Raw genomic sequence first — 13,667 nt, 5'->3', positions numbered from 1 at the left:
TTTCTGCTCTGCTTGTCGGCGTCAGCTACTGCGCTGATCCTGCTGCTATTTTCTGCTCTGCTCATCTGCGTCAGTGAATGCGCTGATCCTGCTGCTGTTTTCTGCTCTGCTCATCGCCGTCGGCGCCTGCACTGGTCCTGCTGTTGTTTTCTTCTCTGCTCGTCAGCGTCTGCTCTGCTCGTCGGCGTCTGCGACTGCGCTGGTCCTGCTGCTGTTTTCTGCTCTGCTCGTCGGTGACTGCGCTGGTCTTGCTAGTGTTTTCTGCACTGCTCATCGGCATCGGTGACTGCGCTGATCCTGCGGCTGTTTTCTGCACTGCTCGTCAGCGACTGCGCAGGTCCTGCTGCTGTTTTCTGCTCTGCTCGTCGGCGACTGCGCTGGTCCAGCTGCTGTTTTCTGCTCTGCTCGTCGGCGACTGCGCTGGTCCTGCTGCTGTTTTCTGCTCTGCTCGTCGGCGACTGCGCTGGTCCTGCTGCTGTTTTCTCCACTGCTCATCGGCGTCGGCGACTGCGCTGGTCCTGCTGTTGTTTTCGCCTCTGCTCGTCGGCAATTGCTCTGCTCTTCGGCGTCTGCGACTGCACTTGTCCTGCTGCTGTTTTCTGATCTGCTCGTTGGCGTCGGTGACTGCGTTGATCCTGCTGCTGTTTTCTGCTCTGCTCGTTGGCGTCTGCGACTGCTCATCTCCTGCTGCTGTTTTCTGATTTGCTCGTCGGCGTCAGCGACTGCGCTGATCCTGCTGCTGTTTTCTGCTCTGCTCGTCGGTGTCAGTGACTACGCTGATCCTGCTGCTGTTTTTTGCTCTGCTCGTCGGCGACTGCGCTGGTCCTGCTGCTGTTTTCTGCACAGCTCATAGGCGTCGGCGACTGCACTAATCCTGCAATTGTTTTCTGCTCTGCTCGTAGGAGGTCGGCGACTGCGCTGGTCCTGCTGCTGTTTTCTGCAATGCTCATCGGCGTCGGCGACTGCGCTGATCCTGCTGCTGTTTTCTGCTCTGCTCTTCGGCGTCTGCGACTGCACATCTCCTGCTGCTGTTTTCTGCTCTGCTCGTCGGTGACTGCGCTGGTCCTGCTGCTGTTTTCTGCACTGCTCATCGGCGTCGGCGACTGCGCTGGTCCTGCTGTTGTTTTCGCCTCTGCTCGTCGGCAACTGCTCTGCTCGTCGGCGTCTGCGACTGCGCTGGTCCTGCTGCTGTTTTCTGATCTGCTCGTCGGCGTCGGTGACTGCTCATCTCCTGCTGCTGTTTTCTGATTTGCTCGTCGGCGTCAGCGACTGCGCTGATCCTGCTTCTGTTTTCTGCTCTGCTCGTCGGTGTCAGTGACTACGCTGATCCTGCTGCTGTTTTTTGCTCTGCTCGTCGGCGACTGCGCTGGTCCTGCTGCTGTTTTCTGCACTGCTCATTGGCGTCGGCGACTGCACTAATCCTGCAAAAGTTTTCTGCTCTGCTCGTAGGCGTCGGCGACTGCGCTGGTCCTGCTGCTGTTTTCTGCAATGCTCATCGGCGTCGGCGACTGCGCTGATCCTGCTGCTGTTTTCTGCTCTGCTCTTCGGCGTCTGCGACTGCACATCTCCTGCTGCTGTTTTTTGCTATGCTCGTCGGCGACTGCGCTGGTCCTGCTGCTGTTTCCTGCTCTGCTCGTCGCCATTGATGACTGCGCTTGTCCTGCTGTTGTTTTCTGATCTGATTTGTCGGCGTCGGCGACTGCGCTGGTCCTGCTGCTGTTTTCTGCTCTGCTCGTCGGCGACGGCAACTGCACTGACCCTGCTGCTGTTTTCTGCTCTGCTTGTCCGCGTCGGCTACTGCGCTGATCCTGCTGCTATTTTCTGCTCTGCTCATCGGCGTCAGCGACTGGGATGATCCTGCTGCTGTTTTCTGCTCTGCCCATCACCGTCGGCGCCTGCACTGGTCCTGCTGTTGTTTTCTTCTCTGCTCGTCAGCGTCTGCTCTGCTCGTCGGCGTATGCGACTGCGCTGGTCCTGCTGCTGTTTTCTGCTCTGCTCGTTGGTGACTGCGCTGGTCCTGCTGCTGTTTTCTGCACTGCTCATCGGCATCGGTGACTGCGCTGATCCTGCGGCTGTTTTCTGCACTGCTCGTCGGCGACTGCGCAGGTCCTGCTGCTGTTTTCTGCACTGCTCGTCGGCGACTGCGCTGGTCCTGCTGCTGTTTTCTGCTCTGCTCGTCGGCAACTGCGCTGGTCCTGCTGCTGTTTTCTGCTCTGCTCGTAGGCGTCGGCGTCTGCGCTGGTCCTGCTGCTGTTTTCTGCACTGCTCATCGGCGACGGCGACTGCGCTGATCCTGCTGCTGTTTTCTGCTCTGCTTGTCAGCGACTGCGCTGGTCCTGCTGCTGTTTTCTGCACTGCTCATCGGCGTTGGCGACTGCGTTGATCCTGCTGCTGTTTTCTGCTCTGCTCGTTGGCGTCTGCGACTGAACATCTCCTGCCGATTTTTTCTGCTCTGCTCGTAGGCGTCGGTGACTACGCATCTCCTGCTGCTTTTTTCTGCTCTGCTCGTCGGCGTCAGCGACTGCGCTGACCCTGCTGCTGTTTTCTGCTCTGATCGTCTGCGACTGCGCGTCTCCTGCTGCTGTTTTTTGCTCTGCTCGTCGGCGTCAGCGACTGTGCTGATCCTGCTGCTGTTTTCTGCTCTGCTCATCGGCGTCTGCGACTGCACATCTCCTGCTAATGTTTTTTGCTCTGCTCGTCGGCGACTGCGCTGGTCCTGCTGCTGTTTTCTGCTCTGCTCATCGGCGTCTGCGACTGCGCTGGTCCTGCTGCTGTTTTCTGCTCTGCTCGTCGGCGACTGCGCTGATCCTGCTGCTGTTTTCTGCTCTGCTCGTAGGCGTCGGTGACTGCGCTGGTCCTGCTGCTGTTTTCTGCACTGCTCATCGGCATCGGCGACTGCGCTGATTCTGCTGCTGTTTTCTGCTTTGCTCGTAGGCGTCGCCGACTGCGCTGGTACTGCTGCTGTTTTCTGCTCTGCTCGTCGGCGACTGCTCTGGTCCTGCTGCTGTTTTCTGCACTGCTCATCGGCGTCGGCGACTGCGTTGATCCTGCTGCTGTTTTCTGCTCTGCTCGTTGGCGTCTGCGCATCTCCCGGTGTTTTTTTTCTGCTCCGCTCGTCGGCGTCAGCGACTGCGCTGATCCTGCTGCTGTTTTCTGCTCTGCTCGTCGGTGTCAGCGACTACACTGATCCTGCTGCTGTTTGCTGCTCTGCTCGTCGGCGTCTGCGACTGCGCTGATCATACTGCTGTTTTTTGCTCTGCTCGTCGGCGTCGGCGACTGCGCTGATCCTGCTGCTGTTTTCTGCTCTGCTCGTCGGCGTCTGCGACTGCGCTGATCCTGCTGCTGTTTTCTGCTCTGCTCGTCGGCGTCGGCGACTGCGCTGGTCCTGCTGCTGTTTTCTTCTCTGCTCGTCTGCGTCGGCAACTGCGCTGGTCCTGCTGCTGTTTGCTGCTCTGCCCGTCGGCATCAGCGACTGCGCTGATGCTGTTTTCTGCTCTGCTCGTCAAGGTCAGCAAGTGCGCTGATCCTGCTGCTGTTTTTTGCTCTGCTCGTCGGCGTCAGCGACTGCGCTGATCCTGCTGCTGTTTTCTGCTCTGCTCGTCGGTGTCTGCGACTGCGCATCTCCTGCTGCTGTTTTTTGCTTTGCTCGTCGGCGACTGCGCTGGTCCTGCTGCTGTTTAATGCTCTGCTCGTCGCCGTTGGTGACTGCGCTGGTCCTGATGGTGTTTTCTGCTCTGATTGTCGGCGTCGGCGACTGCGCTGGTCCTGCTGCTGTTTTCTGCTCTGCTCGTCGGCGTCGGCAACTGCACTGACCCTGCTGCTGTTTTCTGCTCTGCTTGTCGGCGTCGGCTACTGCGCTGATCCTGCTGCTATTTTCTGCTCTGCTCATCTGCGTCAGTGAATGCGCTGATCCTGCTGCTGTTTTCTGCTCTGCTCATCGCCGTCGGCGCCTGCACTGGTCCTGCTGTTGTTTTCTTCTCTGCTCGTCAGCGTCTGCTCAGCTCGTCGGCGTCTGCGACTGCGCTGGTCCTGCTGCTGTTTTTTGCTCTGCTCGTCGGTGACTGCACTGGTCTTGCTAGTGTTTTCTGCACTGCTCATCGGCATCGGTGACTGCGCTGATCCTGCGGCTGTTTTCTGCACTGCTCGTCAGCGACTGCGCAGGTCCTGCTGCTGTTTTCTGCTCTGCTCGTCGGCGACTGCGCTGGTCCTGCTGCTGTTTTCTGCTCTGCTCGTCGGCGACTGCGCTGGTCCTGCTGCTGTTTTCTGCTCTGCTCGTCGGCGACTGCGCTGGTCCTGCTGCTGTTTTCTGCACTGCTCATCGGCGTCGGCGACTGCGCTGGTCCTGCTGTTGTTTTCGCCTCTGCTCGTCGGCAACTGCTCTGCTCGTCGGCGTCTGCGACTGCGCTGGTCCTGCTGCTGTTTTCTGATCTGCTCGTCGGCGTCGGTGACTGCGTTGATCCTGCTGCTGTTTTCTGCTCTGCTCGTTGGCGTCTGCGACTGCTCATCTCCTGCTGCTGTTTTCTGATTTGCTCGTCGGCGTCAGCGACTGCGCTGATCCTGCTGCTGTTTTCTGCTCTGCTCGTCGGTGTCAGTGACTACGCTGATCCTGCTGCTGTTTTTTGCTCTGCTCGTCGGCGACTGCGCTGGTCCTGCTGCTGTTTTCTGCACTGCTCATCGGAGTCGGCGACTGCACTAATCCTGCAATTGTTTTCTGCTCTGCTCGTAGGCGTCGGCGACTGCGCTGGTCCTGCTGCTGTTTTCTGCAATGCTCGTCGGCGTCGGCGACTGCGCTGATCCTGCTGCTGTTTTCTGCTCTGCTCTTCGGCGTCTGCGACTGCACATCTCCTGCTGCTGTTTTCTGCTCTGCTCGTCGGTGACTGCGCTGGTCCTGCAGCTGTTTTCTGCACTGCTCATCGGCGTCGGCGACTGCGCTGGTCCTGCTGTTGTTTTCGCCTCTGCTCGTCGGCAACTGCTCTGCTCGTCGGCATCTGCGACTGCGCTGGTCCTGCTGCTGTTTTCTGATCTGCTCGTCGGCGTCGGTGACTGCTCATCTCCTGCTGCTGTTTTCTGATTTGCTCGTCGGCGTCAGCGACTGCGCTGATCCTGCTGCTGTTTTCTGCTCTGCTCGTCGGTGTCAGTGACTACGCTGATCCTGCTGCTGTTTTTTGCTCTGCTCGTCGGCGACTGCGCTGGTCCTGCTGCTGTTTTCTGCACTGCTCATCGGCGTCGGCGCCTGCACTAATCCTGCAAATGTTTTCTGCTCTGCTCGTAGGCGTCGGCGACTGCGCTGGTCCTGCTGCTGTTTTCTGCAATGCTCATCGGCGTCGGCGACTGCGCTGATCCTGCTGCTGTTTTCTGCTCTGCTCTTCGGCGTCTGCGACTGCACATCTCCTGCTGCTGTTTTTTGCTATGCTCATCGGCGACTGCGCTGGTCCTGCTGCTGTTTCCTGCTCTGCTCGTCGCCGTTGATGACTGCGCTGGTCCTGCTGTTGTTTTCTGCTCTGATTTGTCGGCGTCGGCGACTGCGCTGGTCCTGCTGCTGTTTTCTGCTCTGCTCGTCGGCGTCGGCAACTGCACTGACCCTGCTGCTGTTTTCTGCTCTGCTTGTCCGCGTCGGCTACTGCGCTGATCCTGCTGCTATTTTCTGCTCTGCTCATCGGCGTCAGCGACTGGGATGATCCTGCTGCTGTTTTCTGCTCTGCCCATCACCGTCGGCACCTGCACTGGTCCTGATGTTGTTTTCTTCTCTGCTCGTCAGCGTCTGCTCTGCTCGTCGGCGTCTGCGACTGCGCTGGTCCTGCTGCTGTTTTCTGCTCTGCTCGTTGGTGACTGCGCTGGTCCTGCTGCTGTTTTCTGCACTGCTCATCGGCATCGGTGACTGCGCTGATCCTGCGGCTGTTTTCTGCACTGCTCGTCGGCGACTGCGCAGGTCCTGCTGCTGTTTTCTGCTCTGCTCGTCGGCGACTGCGCTGGTCCTGCTGCTGTTTTCTGCTCTGCTCGTCGGCAACTGCGCTGGTCCTGCTGCTGTTTTCTGCTCTGCTCGTCGGCGACTGCGCTTGTCCTGCTGCTGTTTTCTGCTCTGCTCGTAGGCGTCGGCGACTGCGCTGGTCCTGCTGCTTTTTTCTGCTCTGCTCGTCGGCGTCAGCGACTGCGCTGACCCTGCTGCTGTTTTCTGCTCTGATCGTCTGCGACTGCGCATCTCCTGCTGCTGTTTTTTGCTCTGCTCGTCGGCGTCAGCGACTGTGCTGATCCTGCTGCTGTTTTCTGCTCTGCTCATCGGCGTCTGCGACTGCACATCTCCTGCTGCTGTTTTTTGCTCTGCTCGTCGGCGACTGCGCTGGTCCTGCTGCTGTTTTCTGCTCTGCTCATCGGCGTCTGCGACTGCGCTGGTCCTGCTGCTGTTTTCTGCTCTTTTCGTCGGCGACTGCGCTGATCCTGCTGCTGTTTTCTGCTCTGCTCGTAGGCGTCGGTGACTGCGCTGGTCCTGCTGCTGTTTTCTGCACTGCTCATCGGCGTCGGCGACTGCGCTGATTCTGCTGCTGTTTTCTGCTTTGCTCGTAGGCGTCGCCGACTGTGCTGGTCCTGCTGCTGTTTTCTGCTCTGCTCGTCGGCGACTGCTCTGGTCCTGCTGCTGTTTTCTGCACTGCTCATCGGCGTCGGCGACTGCGTTGATCCTGCTGCTGTTTTCTGCTCTGCTCGTTCGCGTCTGCGCATCTCCTGGTGCTTTTTTCTGCTCTGCTCGTCGGCGTCAGCGACTGCGCTGATCCTGCTGCTGTTTTCTGCTCTGCTCGTAGGTGTCAGCGACTACACTGATCCTGCTGCTGTTTGCTGCTCTGCTCGTTGGCGTCTGCGACTGCGCTGATCATGCTGCTGTTTTTTGCTCTGCTCGTCGGCGTCGGCGACTGCGCTGATCCTGCTGCTGTTTTCTGCTCTGCTCGTCGGCAACTGCGCTGGTCCTGCTGCTGTTTTCTGCTCTGCTCGTCTGCGACTGCGCTGGTCCTGCTGCTGTTTTCTGCACTGCTCATCGGCGTCGGCGACTGCGCTGGTCCTGCTGTTGTTTTCGCATCTACCAGTCGGCCTCTGCGACTGCGCTGGTCCTGCTGCTGTTTTCTGCTCTGCTCGTAGGCGACGGCGACTGCGCTGATCCTGCTGCTGTTTTCTGCTCTGCTCGTCGGCGACTGCGCTGGACCTGCTGCTGTTTTCTGCACTGCTCATCGGCGTTGGCGACTGCGTTGATCCTGCTGCTGTTTTCTGCTCTGCTCGTTGGCGTCTGCGACTGCACATCTCCTGCCGATTTTTTCTGCTCTGCTCGTAGGCGTCGGTGACTACGCATCTCCTGCTGCTTTTTTCTGCTCTGCTCGTCGGCGTCAGCGACTGCGCTGACCCTGCTGCTGTTTTCTGCTCTGATCGTCTGCGACTGCGCATCTCCTGCTGCTGTTTTTTGCTCTGCGCGTCGGCGACTGTGCTGGTCCTGCAGCTGTTTTCTGCACTGCTCATCGGCGTCGGCGACTGCGCTGGTCCTGCTGTTGTTTTCGCCTCTGCTCGTCGGCAACTGCTCTGCTCGTCGGCGTCTGCGACTGCGCTGGTCCTGCTGCTGTTTTCTGATCTGCTCGTCGGTGTCGGTGACTGCTCATCTCCTGCTGCTGTTTTCTGATTTGCTCGTCGGCGTCAGCGACTGCGCTGATCCTGCTGATGTTTTCTGCTCTGCTCGTCGGTGTCAGTGACTACGCTGATCCTGCTGCTGTTTTTTGCTCTGCTCGTCGGCGACTGCGCTGGTCCTGCTGCTGTTTTCTGCACTGCTCATCGGCCTCGGCGACTGCACTAATCCTGCAAATGTTTTCTGCTCTGCTCGTAGGCGTCGGCGACTGCGCTGGTCCTGCTGCTGTTTTCTGCAATGCTCATCGGCGTCGGCGACTGCGCTGATCCTGCTGCGGTTTTCTGCTCTGCTCTTTGGCATCTGCGACTGCACATCTCCTGCTGCTGTTTTTTGCTATGCTCGTCGGCGACTGCGCTGGTCCTGCTGCTGTTTCCTGCTCTGCTCGTCGCCGTTGATGACTGCGCTGGTCCTGCTGTTGTTTTCTGCTCTGATTTGTCGGCATCGGCGACTGCGCTGGTCCTGCTGCTGTTTTCTGCTCTGCTCGTCGGCGTCGGCAACTGCACTGACCCTGCTGCTGTTTTCTGCTCTGCTTGTCCGCGTCGGCTACTGCGCTGATCCTGCTGCTATTTTCTGCTCTGCTCATCGGCGTCAGCGACTGGGATGATCCTGCTGCTGTTTTCTGCTCTGCCATAATGACTCCATTCCTTTTTGTGGTTGTAGGGGCTGTTGATTGGAGTATACTAAAACAAACCTGATCTCTCTAGGACATTGAGAAGCCAAGTTATAAGCCCTCAAATGTGTAACTGGACTACTTCTTTAAATTGACACCAGATGCGGTGACCTTTGGGACATGGTTTGACCCCCTTAGGAAAGTGCTATCATCATGAAACGTTCAGATCACTTACAACTCAATAGATTCTACCTTCCTGTAACGTTTCAGCCTGATTGGACCTTGTTTTCACACAAATGAACCCAGAATGATGTGAAATTGTGCTTCGTGCAACATAATTCTGGGTGCCATTTAAAAAACATAAGTGCTAATTACTCCATTCCTTTTAGTGTTTGTAGGGGCTGTTGATTGGAGTATACTAAAACAAACCTGATCTCTCTAGGACATTCAGAAGCCAAGTTATAAGCCCACAAATGTGTAACTGGACTACTTCTTTAAATTGACACCATATCCGGTGACCTTTGGGACATGGTTTAACCACCTTAGGAAAGTGCTATCATCATGAAATGTTCAGATCACTTACAACTCAATAGATTCTAACTTCCTGTAACGTTTCAGCCTGATTTGACCTTGTTTTCACACAAATGAAGCCAGAATGATGTGAAATTGTGCTTCGTGCAACATAATTCTGGGTGCCATTTCCAAACCATAAGTGCTAATGACTCCATTCCTTTTTGTGGTTGTAGGGGCTGTTGATTGGAGTACACTAAAACAAACCTGATCTCTCTAGGACATTCAAAAGCCAAGTTATAAGCCCACAAATGTGTAACTGGACTACTTCTTTAAATTGACACCAGATCCGGTGACCTTTGGGAAATGGTTTGACCCCCTTAGGAAAGGGCTATCATCATGAAACGTTCAGATCACTTACAACTCAATAGATTCTACCTTCCTGTAACGTTTCAGCCTGATTGGACCTTGTTTTCACACAAATGAACCCAGAATGATGTGAAATTGTGCTTCGTGCAACATAATTCTGGGTGCCATTTAAAAAACATAAGTGCTATTGACTCCATTCCTTTTAGTGGTAATGGGGGCTGTTAATTGGAGTACTCTAAAACATACCTGACCTCTCTAGGATATTCATAAGCCAAGTTATAAGCCCACAAAGGTGTATCTGGACTACTTCTTTAAAGTGACACCAGGCCCGGTGACCTTTGGGACATGGTTTGACCCCCTTAGGAAAGTGCTATCATCATGAAACGTTCAGATCACTTACAACTCAATAGATTCTACCTTCCTGTAACGTTTCAGCCTGATTGGACCTTGTTTTCACACAAATGAACCCAGAATGATGTGAAATTGTGCTTCGTGCAACATAATTCTGGGTGCCATTTAAAAACCATAAGTGCTAATGACTCCATTCGTTTTAGTGGTAATGGGGGCTGTTAATTGGAGTACTCTAAAACAAACCTGACCTCTCTAGGATATTCAGAAGCCAAGTTATAAGCCCACAAAGGTGTAACTGGACTACTTCTTTAAATTGACACCAGATCCGGTGACCTTTGGGACATGGTTTGACCCCCTTAGGAAAGTGCTACCATCATGAAACGTTCAGATCACTTACAACTCAATAGATTCTACCTTCCTGTAACGTTTCAGCCTGATTGGACCTTGTTTTCACACAAATGAACCCAGAATGATGTGAAATTGTGCTTCGTGCAACATAATTCTGGGTGCCATTTAAAAACCATAAGTGCTAATGACTCCATTCCTTTTTGTGGTTGTAGGGGCTGTTAATTGGAGTACTCTAAAACAAACCTGACCTCTCTAGGATATTCAGAAGCCAAGTTATAAGCCCACAAAGGTGTAACTGGACTACTTCTTTTAAGTGACACCAGGCCCGGTGACCTTTGGGACATGGTTTGACCCCCTATAGGAATGTGCGATCAACATGAAACGTTCAGATCACTTACAACTCAATAGATTCTACCGTCTTGTAACGTTTCAGCCTGATTGGACCTTGTTTTCACACAAATGGACCCAGAATGATGTGAAATTGTGCTTCGTGCAACATAATTCTGGGTGCCATTTACAAACCATAAGTGCTAATGACTCCATTCCTTTTTGTGGTTGTAAGGGCTGTTGGTTGGAGTACACTAAAACAAACCTGATCTCTCTAGGACATTCAGAAGCCAAGTTATAAGCCCACAAATGTGTAACTGGACTACTTCTTTAAAGTGACACCAGGCCCGGTGAACTTTGGGACATGGTTTGACCCCCAATAGGAATGTGCGATCATCATGAAACGTTCAGATCACTTACAACTGAATAGATTCTACCTTCTTGTAACGTTTCAGCCTGATTGGACCTTGTTTTCACACAAATGGACCCAGAATGATGTGAAATTGTGCTTCGTGCAACATAATTCTGGGTGCCATTTAAAAACCATAAGTGCTAATGACTCCATTCCTTTTTGAGGTTGTAGGGGCTGTTGATTGGAGTACACCAAAATAAACCTGATCTCTCTAGGACATTCAGAAACCAAGTTATAAGCCCTCAAATGTGTAATTGGACTACTTCTTTAAAGTGACATCAGGCCCGGTGACCTTTGGGACATGGTTTGACCCCCTATAGGAATTGCGATCATCATGAAACGTTCAGATCAATTACAACTCAATAGATTCTACCTTCCTGTAACGTTTCAGCCTGATTGGACCTTGTTTTCACACAAACGGACCCAGAATGATGTGAAATTGTGCTTTGTGCAACATAATTCTGGGTGCTATTTAAAAACCATAAGTGCTAATGACTCCATTCCTTTTTGTGGTTGTAGGGGCTGTTGATTGGAGTATACTAAAACAAACCTGATCTCTCTAGGACCTTCAGAAGCCAAGTTATAAGCCCACAAATGTGTAACTGGACTACTTCTTTAAATTGACACCAGATCCGGTGACCTTTGGGACATGGTTCGACCCCCTTAGGAAAGTGCTATCATCATGAAACGTTCAGATAACTTACAACTCAATGGATTCTACCTTCCTGTAACGTTTCAGCCTGATTGGACCTTGTTTTCACACAAATGAACCCAGAATGATGTGAAATTGTGCTTCGTGCAACATAATTCTGGGTGCCATTTAAAAACCATAAGTGCTAATGACTCCATTCCTTTTTGTGGATGTAGGGGCTGTTGATTGGAGTATACTAAAACAAACCTGATCTCTCTAGGACATTCAGAAGCCAAGTTATAAGCCCTCAAAGGTGTAATTGGACTACTTCTTTAAAGTGACACCAGGCCCGGTGACCTTTGGGACATGGTTTGACCCCCTATAGGAATGTGCGATCATCATGAAACGTTCAGATCACTTACAACTCAATAGATTCTACCTTCTTGTAACGTTTCAGCCTGATTGGACCTTGTTTACACACAAATGGACCCAGAATGATGTGAAATTGTGCTTCGTGCAACATAATTCTGGGTGCCATTTACAAACCATAAGTGCTAATGACTCCATTCATTTTTGTGGTTATAGGGGCTGTTGATTGGAGTACATTAAAACAAACCCTATCTCTCTAGGACATTCAGAAGCCAAGTTATAAGCCCACAAATGTGTAACTGGACTACTTCTTTAAAGTGACACCAGGCCAAGTGACCTTTGGGACATGGTTTGACCCCCAATAGGAATGTGCGATCATCATGAAACGTTCAGATGACTTACAACTCAATAGAATCTACCTTCTTGTAACGTTTCAGCCTGATTGGACCTTGTTTTCACACAAATGGACCCAGAATGATGTGAAATTGTGCTTCGTGCAACATAATTCTGGGTGCCATTTACAAACCATTAGTGCTAATGACTCCATTCCTTTTTGTGGTTGTAGGGGCTGTTGATTGGAGTACATTAAAAAAACTGATCTCTCTAGGACATTCAGAAGCCAAGTTATAAGCCCACAAATGTGTAACTGGACTACTTCTTTAAATTGACACCAGATCCGGTGACCTTTGGGACATGGTTTGTCCCCCTTAGGAAAGTGCTATCATCATGAAACGTTCAGATCACTTACAATTCAATAGATTCTAACTTCATGTAACGTTTCAGCCTGATTGGACCTTGGTTTCACACAAATGGACCCAGAATGATGTGAAATTGTGCTTCATGCAACATAATTCTGGGTGCAATTTACAAACCATAAGTGCTAATGACTCCATTACTTTTGGTGGTTGTAGGGGCTGTTGATTGGAGTACATTAAAACAATCTTGATCTCTCTAGGACATTCAGAAGCCAAGTTATAAGCCCACAAATGTGTAACTGGACTACTTCTTTAAATTGACACCAGATCCGGTGACCTTTGGGACATGGTTTGATCCCCTTAGGAAAGTTCTATCATCATGAAACGTTGAGATCACTTACAACTCAATAGGTTCTACCTTCCTGTAACGTTTCAGCCTGATTGGACCTTGTTTTCACACAAATGAACCCAGAATGATGTGAAATTGTGCTTCATGCAACATAATTCAGGGTGCCATTTAAAAACCATGAGTGCTAATGACTCCATTCCTTTTAGTGGTTGTAGGGGCTGTTGATTGGAGTATACTAAAACAAACCTGATCTCTCTAGGACATTCAGAAGCCAAGTTCTAAGCCCACAAATGTGTAACTGGACTACTTCATTAAAGTGACACCAGGCCCGGTGACCTTTGGGACATGGTTTGACCCCCTATAGGAATGTGCGATCATCATGAAACGTTCAGATCACTTACAATTCAATGGATTCTACCTTCTTGTAACGTTTCAGCCTGATTGGACCTTGTTTTCACTCAAATGGACCCAGAATGATGTGAAATATTGCTTCGTGCAACATAATTCTGGGTGCCATTTACAAACCATAAGTGCTAATGACTCCATTTCTTTTTGTGGTTGTAGGGGCTGTTGGTTGGAGTACATTAAAACAAACCTGATCTCTCTAGGACATTCAGAAGCCAAGTTATAAGCCCTCATTGGTGTAATTGGACTACTTCTTTAAAGTGACACCAGGCCCGGTGACCTTTGGGACATGGTTTGACCCAGTATAGGAATGTGCGATCATCATGAAACGTTCAGATCACTTACAACTCAATATATTCTACCTTCTTGTAACATTTCAGCCTGATTGGACCTTGTTTTCACACAAATGAACCCAGAATGATGTGAAATTGTGCTTCGTGCAACATAATTCTGGGTGCCATTTAAAAACCATGAGTGCTAATGACTCCATTCCTTTTTGTGGTTGTAGGGGCTGTTGATTGGAGTATACTAAAACAAACCTGATCTCTCTAGGACATTCAGAAGCCAAGTTATAAGCCCACAAATGTGTAACAGGACTACTTATTTAAATTGACACCAGATCCGGTGACCTTTG

Source organism: Nothobranchius furzeri, chromosome 8 (assembly GCF_043380555.1).
Source record: "Nothobranchius furzeri strain GRZ-AD chromosome 8, NfurGRZ-RIMD1, whole genome shotgun sequence".
NCBI lineage: Eukaryota > Metazoa > Chordata > Actinopteri > Cyprinodontiformes > Nothobranchiidae > Nothobranchius > Nothobranchius furzeri.
Note: the sequence above shows the minus strand (reverse complement) of the source record.